Source organism: Seriola lalandi, unplaced genomic scaffold, assembly GCF_002814215.2.
Source record: "Seriola lalandi dorsalis isolate HSWRI2012SDOR001 ecotype SW California unplaced genomic scaffold, Sedor1 jcf7180002054619, whole genome shotgun sequence".
Lineage (NCBI taxonomy): Eukaryota > Metazoa > Chordata > Actinopteri > Carangiformes > Carangidae > Seriola > Seriola lalandi.
In genome coordinates, this window is record NW_019525172.1 from 52,459 (window position 1) to 64,747 (window position 12,289).

Sequence of the window (12,289 nt, forward strand, 5' to 3'; positions counted from 1 at the left end):
CACAGCAAGTGGACCAGCTGGAGCTGACGTAGGGGTGTGGGTTTTTGAAGTGTCTGAACCACTAAATTTGTGTAAATGTTTCGGTGAAGGAGGGCTGACTGCTGTGACCAATTTGCCTCTAGTGCTTTTTTAAAAAATAAATAAATAAAAACAATAGACACAGTAAGTGCTGGACATCAGTGTGCAGCTTTGAATTATGTAAAGCTCCACGCTCATCATGCATTTAAAAAAACTGGCAGATACACTAACATGACTGAGGTTGGGCAACAGCTGGTGGCGGTGTCAGTTCGTATCAGATGGCTTCGCTGCCTGGGCAGCCTGGCACAGCAGCCACCGGTGCACAGGAGATGCCAAAGATAGCTGGGGCCTGCCCAGATCACCTACCCATGTTTATTGGCATGCTCACACTCATGAATGTGTGTGTGTGTGTGTGTGTGTGTGTGTCATTGTTGGCACCAGTTAGTGATTATTAAAAGGAGCACAGCAGGTGTCTGCCATGAGACTCCTGGCCTTTACGTCAATGCCGGGGACATCGATGGAGCCAACTCTCTGTCTTCATCTCCCGCATGCTTGTCTCACTTACCCCTAAGATGGCAAGATTTGGTCTTTGAGTTAACTGGTGAGTTTAAAGCCAGTGGCAGTTTCCCCCTTTCTAGCCTTAACGTTAAGCTAAGCTGTATGTATTTCGCCTCCAGCTATACAGTACAACATATCTGACAGGTATCAATCTTCCAATCTTCCATCATAAAAACTCCTGCCAAGAAAGTAAAATGTCAAACTATTGTTTCAGTCTTGTAATCTTTTTTAAACATAACGTGTAAAAGTCACATCAAAGCTCAGAAAACATGTCTTTGCTCACACACCCTCACACTCACAAACACATAGCTGTCAGGCAGACAAGCAGAACAAATGAATATCCATCCTGCTCGGGTGCCTTTTAACCATCCTCCTCCTCCTCCTCCTCCTCAGCCATTGCACATAAATGAAAAACGATAAATTTCACAGTGAAACCCAAATACAAGCTCAAACAGGTGTTGGTGTCTCTTGCCCTGAAGTCCTTGCTTGCACACACAGATTTATGTCACCTACAGTACTTTACATTCAGCAGACTGTGAAGGAATTTGACCTGAACATGGTGATTGTCAGCCTGTGCTTCGGTGGTTGCGTTACAGCAGTTAAAATCATTAATATACACTGACCTGGAGATTGCACTTGCACATGAAGATGACTGAAACAGCAAATGGTTGTTTTTAAATGAAGTATTTGTGTCTAGAAGACTGAAGATAGATGGTTGATTTCACTACAACATGGTTGGACATTAGGGTTGCATAAAGAAGCACAGTCATTTTCTGCAAAGCCTTGAACTGCAAAGCTTATAAAATATAGTATTGTAATTGGATGGTTTAGGGCTTAGGGAGTGTTGATAGTCAAATGCAATGTGGGATCAAAGAGCAAGCAAAGGGTAAAGGAGGTCGCACACACACATCCATGCTGTAAGAGCAGTGTTAGCAGAAGGAAGGGGTGCCTGACTAAATGATGTTTTCCCAGGTGGGCACAATTACCTGTGTGTAGAGTAGGTGTGTGTTTCTGAGCGTGTGCGTGCACACAAACCTATTTGCATGTGCATGTGCATGTGAATGTGTGTGTGTCTGTGTGTGTGTGTCTGTGAGTGTGTGTCTGTGAGTGTGTGGGTGCATAAGAATGATCCACATGTTGTTTTTAGAGGATTCAGGTCTATTACAATTAGGAAGACATGAATCAAAGTCTAACTCCCACAGTTGTCCACAGACCTCTCACAGGTAGAGAACCGTCTGCAGAACAGCTGAGAGTCAGACAGTGTCCTGATGCTTTTCTTATTATTACCACTTAGAATAATACCGTGCAGACCACTATGATACCTAAGCAGCGTCCTGGGTTTATTTAACAAGTGGCTATTCATTCCTGTGTAGAGCAAAGCACTCACAAAGCCAGAGGGAGCAGGATGATGATGGGTCACTGCATAGGGGAGCAGAACACAAGCTCTCACTGTTGAGTCTTGGAGGTTATGAGAAGCCGTGGCTAATCCTTGGTGAGTGTGTGTGTCTTTGCGTGTGTGTGTGTGTGTGTGTGTGTGTGTGTGTGTGTGTGTGTGTGTGTGTGTGTGTGTATGGGCGCGTGCAGGGCTTATGCGCCCGTATGAACAAGCGAACATGTGTCTCATTATGAGCTGAAATCATTCACAGGTGACTTTGTTTATTTGATCTCAATTAAGCCTCCGCCTCTTCCCACATGGAAATCTGACCAAGACTTAAAAAAAAGAAAAATCCCCTTCTTCTATTAATTCCAAACAACGATCCAAGGATTGCGGTGAAAACCCAGAAGAAGAAGAAGAAGAGGAAAGGAAAAAAAAAAAAACAGATTTGTTAAAACTGTGCCTGCCCTGATGTCTGTAACAACGTGCCATTTTTATCCACACTCCACCAAAATGGGAACACCCCGGAATACCAGGCACACATGGGCTCAATTATTATCCAGTGGAATTCCACAAAAACTAAAGTCGGCAATAAGGAAAATATTCCTCTAATCTGGGGTCTTCCTCAAGCTGGGTGTGAAGGAAATTTAAGGGGGTCCCCGTTTTAATTGGGTCCAGATTTGACCACCCTATTGAAACAGCGCTCAGACAGTTTTTTTTAGAGGGGTTATTTTGATGAAAAAAGGGACTATTTTGGTTGTACGTGAATAAATGTCTGATTTTTCAGAGGGGGTTTCTGCAAACCAGATCAGACTGCCCCAGTGTTATAAGAAGCAGATGGACAGGACCAAGGAAAGAAAACAGTGAGTCCCAAAAGAGAGAAGGAGAGAGGTTCAGAGTGAAATACAGAAAGAGTCAGCCTGACAAAAAAGAAATGTGGATATGAGAAAAAAAAAAAAAAAAAAAAGACTGAATGTTCTTAAGTTCAACCTTATTGATCAAAACGTGTGAATGCACGAAATGTATGTGTACACATCAAAATTCAAGTCTGATCACCCACTTTCTTAATGAGTTTAACACGCCAGGATATGAGTTTGACACCATGAAAAACCACCAGTCTCCATACACTCATAAACTCAGACACACATATACACACACACACACACACACACACGCACATGCCTGTAGTTTGACAGATTTATCTAGTGAGTAGAGTGATGCAATTCACAACAGCACAGTCATCTGTACTGACAGCTCTGAGAGGTGAAAACCTACAAGACTGACAGATATGGCGAGTATAGGAAAGACACTGAAATCACTCAAATCTTTATTTTTCCTGTTTTGAAATGGGAGACAACACAGACGACACAGCTGTACACCTGAGAAATTAACATGCATGTTGGCTGGAGAGCATAGGGATCAACTCAAACCTTATTTTCCCATTAATATAAGGGGATAAAAACACAAAATACAAAACAATGACACCAGTTTTAAGCATTAGAAAGCTTTAAAAAAAAAAAAAAGAAAAAAAAGAAGAAAACAATTTTTTATAGTAATGGGAAAATATTAAGTGGTAAGTGCAGACACAGAAGTTCCCACATGCTGCTTCTCTTCATGTGCAAATGAAGTGCTCTAGTACCTGAGCGTAGAACCGACCCTTTTGGTTCTGTTACTGTACGACGGTTCAGGCAGTAAAAAGCAGCGCCAAGCGGGCATCAACTCAAACACTGAGGAAGCGGTCAGGAATTGCCTTCGTTTTCGTCACCATACATCTATCAGTGTTTTAGTTGGCTTTCCCATCTCTGCAGTCTATTTTTTTTTTTTTGCTCAAGCTGAAGTTGCCCACAGTCCCAAAACTTATAACACAGTTTCAATAAAACCCAACTGAAAGGTCAAACACTAAACTCAGTTTTTTTTGTTGGAAAAACATGCAGATCTGTATTTCTCTCAAAATTTCCTGTCAGCGACATTTGGATATTTATAGCTGTCCAAAAGCCTTGCCTTGCCTCCTCTTATAGTGGGGGCAGAGCGGATTGTAACCGAATATCAGCCATGGTCTTGTATTTTGAAACATTCAATTCAAGAATGCAACCTGCAGTGACCAAAACACACCAAAAATGTTTTTGTTGACCTGCTGTTTCGGTGAAATAGCTGTGATGAGAGATTCACTCTGAATCCACGTGAATATTTCCACTTTGTTGAGGTTGAACAGGCAACTCTGCACCAAGCAAACCACGTTGACAGTGCTGTCCGTGGATTGAACACAGAGGCAAAAATGAGAGATGGTATTGTGGCATATTCGTTGTGTTGCACTACCCGCTTTTATTTGGTCTCCTCTGTCGGAGCTCCACTAAAGAGCAGTAATGAGACAGGAGTCAATGGTCCAAACATGTCTTTTAAATAAATTGTGATATTATTAGCAACTACGCTAACGAACATGCTAGAAAGCTATATAGCTAGAGAGCTTTATTCCCTTTCAATAACTCTGTATTGCATGAAATGATGCAATACCGAACGGACGAGTGCATGAATTTTGCTGCGTCACAATCTGCTGTGTGTGTGTGTGTGTGTGTGTGTGGGTGGGTGGGGGGGAGGCGGCATCTCTTAGGTGAGACAGCAGGAGCAAAATAGATTTATTAGTAATGCTATAAACTGTTTAACATCTATTTCTAAATGTAGAAGAGCTTTGGTGCTAGTTTCATGAGGGGAAAAAACCTGTGAGGGTCCCTTGCTAAATACAGCAGCACAGTGTGCCGTTTTCTCTAGTATTCCTGCCTTAATTTCACACTGATCCAACTTTGGTTTGATAAGTTTTGACTATATTTGTGTGTGTGTGTGTGAGGGTCTGTGTCAAAAGAGAACGAGACACTTTCACTAGACCCCAAAAGTTGAACGGTTCTTCAGCAAGTCAAGAGTGAGCTCTCTGGGGGGAAAACACAACACCCACATATTCACCCTTTCACTTCACCCTCACTCTTCCTCTCCATCCCGTCCTTTCTCTCTAGATGCCATTTGTCCACCTTGGTACTCTGATGCCCTTCCGGAGAGACGAGTATCAGCTTTCTTCCCCCGCGGCCCCCAGTTCCCTCCACCATGCATTTTTAATGGACACACTCGTGCAGCGGACAAATGATTTTTATTTTTGACAGGGGAGGGCTGGCTCCAGTTACATAGGGATGGAGAGAGAGCGAGCACGCACCCGGGTTTGCACGGTGAAGAATGCACACGCACGCACACACACACACACACACACACACACACACACACACACACACACCATGGACACAACTAAGAAAGTCAAGAATGACCCAGCTATGCTGTAAGACCAGATCTGTCCAAAAAGTCTAACGTTGTTAGATAATTTATTTGTTTCTCATATGCTTTTCAAAACACACACACACACACACACACACACACACACACACACACACACACACACACACACATATCTTCCACTTACCCTAAAGTGGTTGATTAATTCACCACTTGGATTATGATTGGCTGAAGTCCAGGATGATGAAAGAGGCAAGCAGCCCACCAAGGTCTTCATTAAACCAGGATTAGAGCCAGTCTAAACCCATTAACTCTGGCTTAAAACCACTTTAATTCCAATCAAATCAGAATTAAAATTCACACTGTGAGACTATGTACATCCTACACATTGTGACAGCAGCCTGCTGTGTGCTAAATGGTCTAACTCTCTCTCTCTGTGTGTGTGTGTGTGTGTGTGTGTGTGTGTGTGTGTGTGTGTGTGTGTGTGTGTGTGTGTGCGTGTGTGTGTGGTAACTTTTTTTTTATCTCCCTTCTGCTGGCTTTCCTCCTGGATGGTGTAATCCGTTCACTGAGTGAGGAGAGATACTCTTAATAGAAACTACAGTATTACCAATAAAGGGATATTCCCTTTAATTCCAGTGGCAGGGAGGAAGGGAAGGGAAGGAGTGATGAGTTCAAATTTAAGATTAGATCATAATGAAAGGAGTAGTTTAGCATTTTGAAAAGTACTGTGCAGCTACATGTAAAGATCAATACCAGTCTCATATCTTTCTGTTAAATATGAAGCTGGAGCCAGCAGGTGTTAGCTTAGCTTAGCTTAGCTTAGCATAAATACTAGAAACAGCTAGCCTGGCTCTGTGTAAAGGTAATAAAAACAAGAGCCAGGCTAGCAGTTTCCCCGTTTCCAGTCTTTAAGCTAAGCTAAAGCTAAGCTAACCAGCTGCTGGCTGTAGCTTAATATTTACTGTCCAGGCATAAGGGTGGTGTCAATCTTCTCATATAACTCTTGGCAAGAAAGGTCAGTAAGTGTACTTCCCGACTTGTTGAGCTGTATCGAGTTTATAATGAGAATCAAGTACACATGGTGTTATTTGAGTCAGATTTTACTGAAAGGGAAGTGTTCATTGTGAGATAAGTGAAAGTTCACAAAAAGCTGTCACATTTCAGTGTAGAAAATATATTTTCTGTATGTATTATTATTAACACTTAAACATTGGTTTTGGGCCATTGTGTGGGAATTGATTGTGTTTAATCCTATCAACAAGCTTTCAAAATTCACAATTATGATTTTTGGTATATTATTTTCTCTTCAACAAAAAAAGCTCATTTAACAAATCTCACTCTATGTTTCCTATATATATATGCTTAAAAGTAGAGCTAAACATAAGTAAACTAAATGTAATTTGTTACTTTCCACCTCTAGAGAGAGGAAATGATGAAGAGAGAGAAAAAGTTAGGCAGGTCAGCTGAAAGAGCATTCCCAGGTGTGACCACAGCATTCCCTCCATGCACTTCAACAAACCACTGTGTGTATGTGTACGTGTGAGTGTGTGTGTGCGTGTAGGTCTGAGGTTTGTAGTTCATAGCCAAACTGGAGCTGAACTTCAGTCCTGCAGCCAATAACAACAACCTCTAACTCAAGCGTGCACACGCGCGCACGCACACACACACACACACTCAGATAAACACATTTGCACTCTGAGAGGTGACAAGTGAGGATAAAATTATTTTCATTTGAACGCACTTGAAAACACTCTTGAAAAAGTCACTTAATCCACGGTGACAAAATTACTGAGTCTTTGAAATAACTTTGTCAGGGTGCATTGCTGGAAAGTGAATGTGCTTTTTTGAGTGAGTGTGTAGCAACAAATGTGTGTGAGGCCTTGAAGCTTTCCTGTTGGTATGTAAGGACATTAGCTCAGTTTCACTTTTTTTCCCCCTTTCTCTTAATCCTCTCTCCCTCATTATAAGCTTCATTTTGGAGACAGCAATGAAAGAGACTTAATATCTGCTGAAAGTGTGTGTGTGTGTGTGTGTGTGTGTGTGTGTGTGTGTGTGTGTGTGTGTATCATACAAGTGAGTGTACTTTCATCCCTAAATATTGAGTATGCTCTTGTGTATTTGTATGCACCTTTGTGTTTAATTATGTGGATAAGTGTGTGTGTGTGTGTGTGTGTGTGTGTGTGTGTGTGTGTGTGTGTCTGTGTGTGTGTGTGTCTGTGTGTGTGCGTGTGTCTGGAAACATGATGGTTCAGGGATGACAGGAAAGGTAGATGACAGCCTGAGGCGGAATAAGAGGTGAAAGAAAACTGAGGGAATGAAAGAGTGAGGAGATGATGGGGGGGGGGCATGAGACGGCACGAGAGGAGGAATAAGAAATAAAAAAATAAGAAAAAAGATGCGTCAACTAAAAAAATTTACAGATTAGAAAAAGGGTTCTGAAATGAAAACAGGGAAAAGATGAACCAGAAACAAAGAAGTTGAGAAAAATGAAAACACGAATTCTAGACTTGAGAAACACAGTGTCCTACAACTTCTGTACATGAGTACGCTTAATAGATGTCAAAGAGAACTGAAGGTAGTAGAACTCTTTATCATGTAGAACAGCAGTTGCCACTGTGTTGAAAAGACATTGTATATTATCACAGGGAGAGTAGTAAGAGTACTGGATCCTGATTTGCCAGCGCACCACCATCTCTAAAATGCTATTAAATATTCTGTTTCAGCAGGGGAAAGGCAAAGTTAGCAAGTAGATGGAGAACATAGAGAAGCATTTAGCAGCTGAAGAGGCACATAGGAGTTGGTGGAGACCAAAAACAGAGCTAAAAGGGGACTGAATATTGGACTTACATTCATCAGTTTCCCAGTAAACATGACTCTAAATAATGTGCATTATAAGCTAACTTGTTCCCCACAACAACTTCATATGGTGATAATATATCAATACAGTATTTTCAGCCTTTTCTGCTTCTGCAGAAAAATCAATTAATGTTGCTTTAAGTAATGTTTTTTTCATAAAGAAAACATCTTGAATATATTTGTATACATATTTTGATATGTTTCTAAATAAGAAGTAGATTAATGAAAAATGCTGCTTTGAAGAAACACTGAGTAGCAGTAGCAGCTGCTGGATATAGCCAAACAGATGGCACAGGTACAGCACTGACACACACACACATGCACTCACACACAAACAGGATCCACTTGCCTGATGTGGTGCATTACGTATGCACACCCTACCTGTCGATGTAAGATATGAATGGACAAGGATGAGATTTAATGGCTGTTTTTTACGTACCCATTATCATACTTTCTCTCCATCCTCTGCTTCAGTCTTGTTCTCTCTCTGCCTCCCCTCTCATAGCCAGCTCCATTCAGCCTGAGCTTGTTGTTTGAATGAGAGGAGCGGACCACCCTGGGGAGAAACGGGGGAGATCACATTACCCCCAAAAATGTAGAGGGCCTACAAAAGGGCCATGAGACATCAGGGTGAGGGAGAGAGGGCGGCAGGGAGAGAGGGAGAAATAGGAGAGCACATGAAAGAGTGCATTAGTGAGGGGGAGGGAGAGATTGATTGGGATGGAGAGATGGGGCAATGGATAAAGAGAGGTGGAGGTGAGAGAAAGGAAGGTGGAACGGGATGAAACACTTTTTCTTTTTAATTATAAAGATCTACACTCTTGTATTCAGTATTGTATCAACAGTAATTACACTTGCCTCCTGAATATCATGATATCATGACATGTTCTGTTTCAGTTTGACCTCCATCACTTCTTCTGTCTGTATTCCTAACCTTTGCAGTTTCATACAACCTGGCTCTTATTTTTGAGGTCTGGCCATCATTCTTATCAATAACAGTTAAATTGTATTCACTAAATCATTTGCTGAAATCTATGCCAAAGTCAGACAAGACAAGGAACACAAGAAGTCAGACGATCATAAAGGTTTTAATCGAAACCTCAGGGTAGCCATGTTGAAATTATTACCCAAATTGTCCATTGTAAACATCATTACAGATGTGGTCAACCCTGTCTCCTAAAAATTATGTTTTTATATATCCTCATGCTACGGTATGTGCACTAAAAAAATCACTGGATTAAGGTTGTTTTGACATAGTATTACTGTTATTGAGTTAATGGATTAAAACAACCCCTGTGTTGCGTGGTATCACTGGATACAGTTAACCCATTATTGTGTCAGTGCCATGGTGATTCATACTGGGATCATTTTTAACCCAGTGGTTTTTACTGTGTATTTATATACTACTAAATCACATGTAGTAAAAACATAATGAATACAGGAACTATTTTTCATGAATGTATTTGTCATAACATCCACTCGCACAGGAACCCGAGAAATGTTTATGGTCATGATTGGGCACTCACTTGATGCATGGTATTATTGAATAAGTCATCACTGACTTGAAGCTTGAGACACAACATGTTTACTTTTACAATATTTAATCAGTGTTTATCTATCCTCAACCAAGATCAGTCAGTGGCTCAAAACCCTAAACCTCAGTCCTTTGCAGTTTATGAGCCCGCCGTCCACCCAAACCACCCCCTGACAACCTCAGTGAAAGGTAAGGAAGTGTCCTGGACTGGAGAAGCTGTTGCCAGTGAGTAAAGGCAATTATATTTGCTCCAAAATGTCATTGTTAGGAGACAGGATTGTTGTGGTATAATAATGACTCACCATACAGTACTGTAGCTTTCCTGTGCAGTCAAGGATTAATTTATTACCAACATTTTGACTGTGCTCATTTTTAGTTTCACCACTGAAGAAATTGGTTTAGATAGTCGGGCTGAACGTGGGCTTGGCTCCCCCCACACATTGCAAGTCAACATGCAGCTTTTCAATATCAATATCACTGAATTCATCTTCATTTATCTCACAGCAGTAAATGCATCCTTCACTGAGGCTGCAGTTTAAAGCAGGTGTCCTTAGGGGGCGCTGTGGGTCAGGGCTTTGGGCTTTATCTGTAGAGTCTAGCCCTTCCTATCGTCTTCATTGACATTTAATGATAATTATAACTTGGGTCACACCGGGGGCAGATGCACACACACACACACACACACACACACACACACACTGGCTCACTAACAACACACCGCCTGGTTAAAAACATGAAGACATTAGGGGTAACCTGATGCTGAGTGAGTATTGATCTACTCTCAGGGGGTTTAGTGAGTGAGAGAACACCAGACAGCACTTTATCACAGCACTTGACCATCTAGGCTAGCCAGTGCAAGTGTGTGTGTGTGTCTGCATGTTAGAGACAGGAAGCGGGATCTTTAATAAAAATGTGAAAATTATGTGTAGATATTATATTGTATGTGTAGATTGTTTTTTTTTAAAACAGGCATTATCTGTCAAACCTGTGTTTAAAATCCAGCGTCATGTTACTCATACAAATTTCAACCTTGTGTTTCATTCATTACTAAAAAGTAAATTTCCTTTTCCTTCTTTTCTTTCCTTCTTCCTTCCTTCACCACCTCACCCAACATCCTCCTGTGAGGTCCTGACTGACACGTTCAATCTGCCTCCATAACATTATAAAGACCAGACTGAGTAGCAATCAGACCTATGTATGTCCGTGTGTGTGTGTGTGTGTGTGTGAGAGAGAGAGAGAGAGAGAGAAAGCGAGAGAGACCAGGAGAGATTTCATGATTATGATTGCTGAGGACACATGCTGCTCAAATTCTTCAATGATTGGCTCCAAGCGAAACATAAATGCCAAACAAAACAATAAACCCTTCGAGAGAGAGAGAGAGAGAGAGAGAGAGAGAGAGAGAGCAACAGCGTGTGTGTGTGTGCGTGTGAGTGTGTGTGTGTGTGTGTGTGTGACAGAGAGAGAGAGAGAGTAAAATGACAACATCATACACTTGGAGTTCTGTTTCTTGAAGATATCCAGACCACAATAACATGAGCAAAAAAAGTGACCAAAGGGACCTGAAAACAAGGAGCAGATGGAAAAACAACCACATAAAAGTGCATGTGTGCGTTTCCATGCGTGTGCTCTTGTATCTATACATTACACTATGTACACTGACTGCACTGATTTAGCCAGTAGCCATCGGTGGACTGACACAGTGTGTTGTGCTCATTTTAATTACCTTCTCGTTACATGTCTTGCTTGTTTTCTCCATTTTCCAACACTTAGCGATCCCCTATCCAGTCCCCCATCTACATGCGCAGCTTTTTCCTCAACACCCCAACACACACACACACATTTACACACACTGTGTTCTCCTCAGAAGCCAAGCCAAGTCAAACTACATAGGTGCTGGTCCAGACAGACACGGTTACTGTATGTCTTCTGTGTCAAACCTTCAGGCAATTGGCACATCTCTCCCGTCTCTGTTTGTCTCTCTTGTTTTCTTTCTATTTGCCTCTTAACTTGATATCTACCTACCGTTTTGGCTCCAGTTCAGAGCCATGTTGTCATTCTGGTCAGTAAGAGCTGGTCCGCTTTTGATCTCTTTGTCCTGATTCATTCAGTGTCCCCTTCTTTATCGCTCAGATGTATGATTTATGAGTAGCACACTCACTCGTGTTTAGTACCTAGATACGGGTTTAACACACACATTGCACCCATGTACAGTAAAAACGCACACACCGATTGCTTTGTTATGCCTTTTAGTTCATGAAAGTAAAATCATTGATGTTAAATGTGATTGATTCTCTTTGTAATGTTTTGGGACAAAACTAATTTCCACACGGTTACAAAAACAATATCCAGCGCTTTGAAATTACTCAGAAATAATGTGTTTATTTCATCTGATTAGTAGAAAAATGGCACTTTCACTAAAATAACATCTGACGTATTCACCCCAGTGGCTCCTCAGTGCTCTCTGGTCAACATGGAATGACTGATCATTCAAAGGGGATTTTGAGAAAGAAAAAAAAGGGGGGTTGGATACGCTGGTTTGCCGTCATTCCTTTGAGCTAAAGCAATGGTTTATACAGGAAGAATGATGATTTACAGAGAGAAGTAAAAAAAAAAAAAAAAAAAAAAAAAAAAAAAAAAAAAAACAGCAATGGTTTTTATTCCAGAATTTGAAA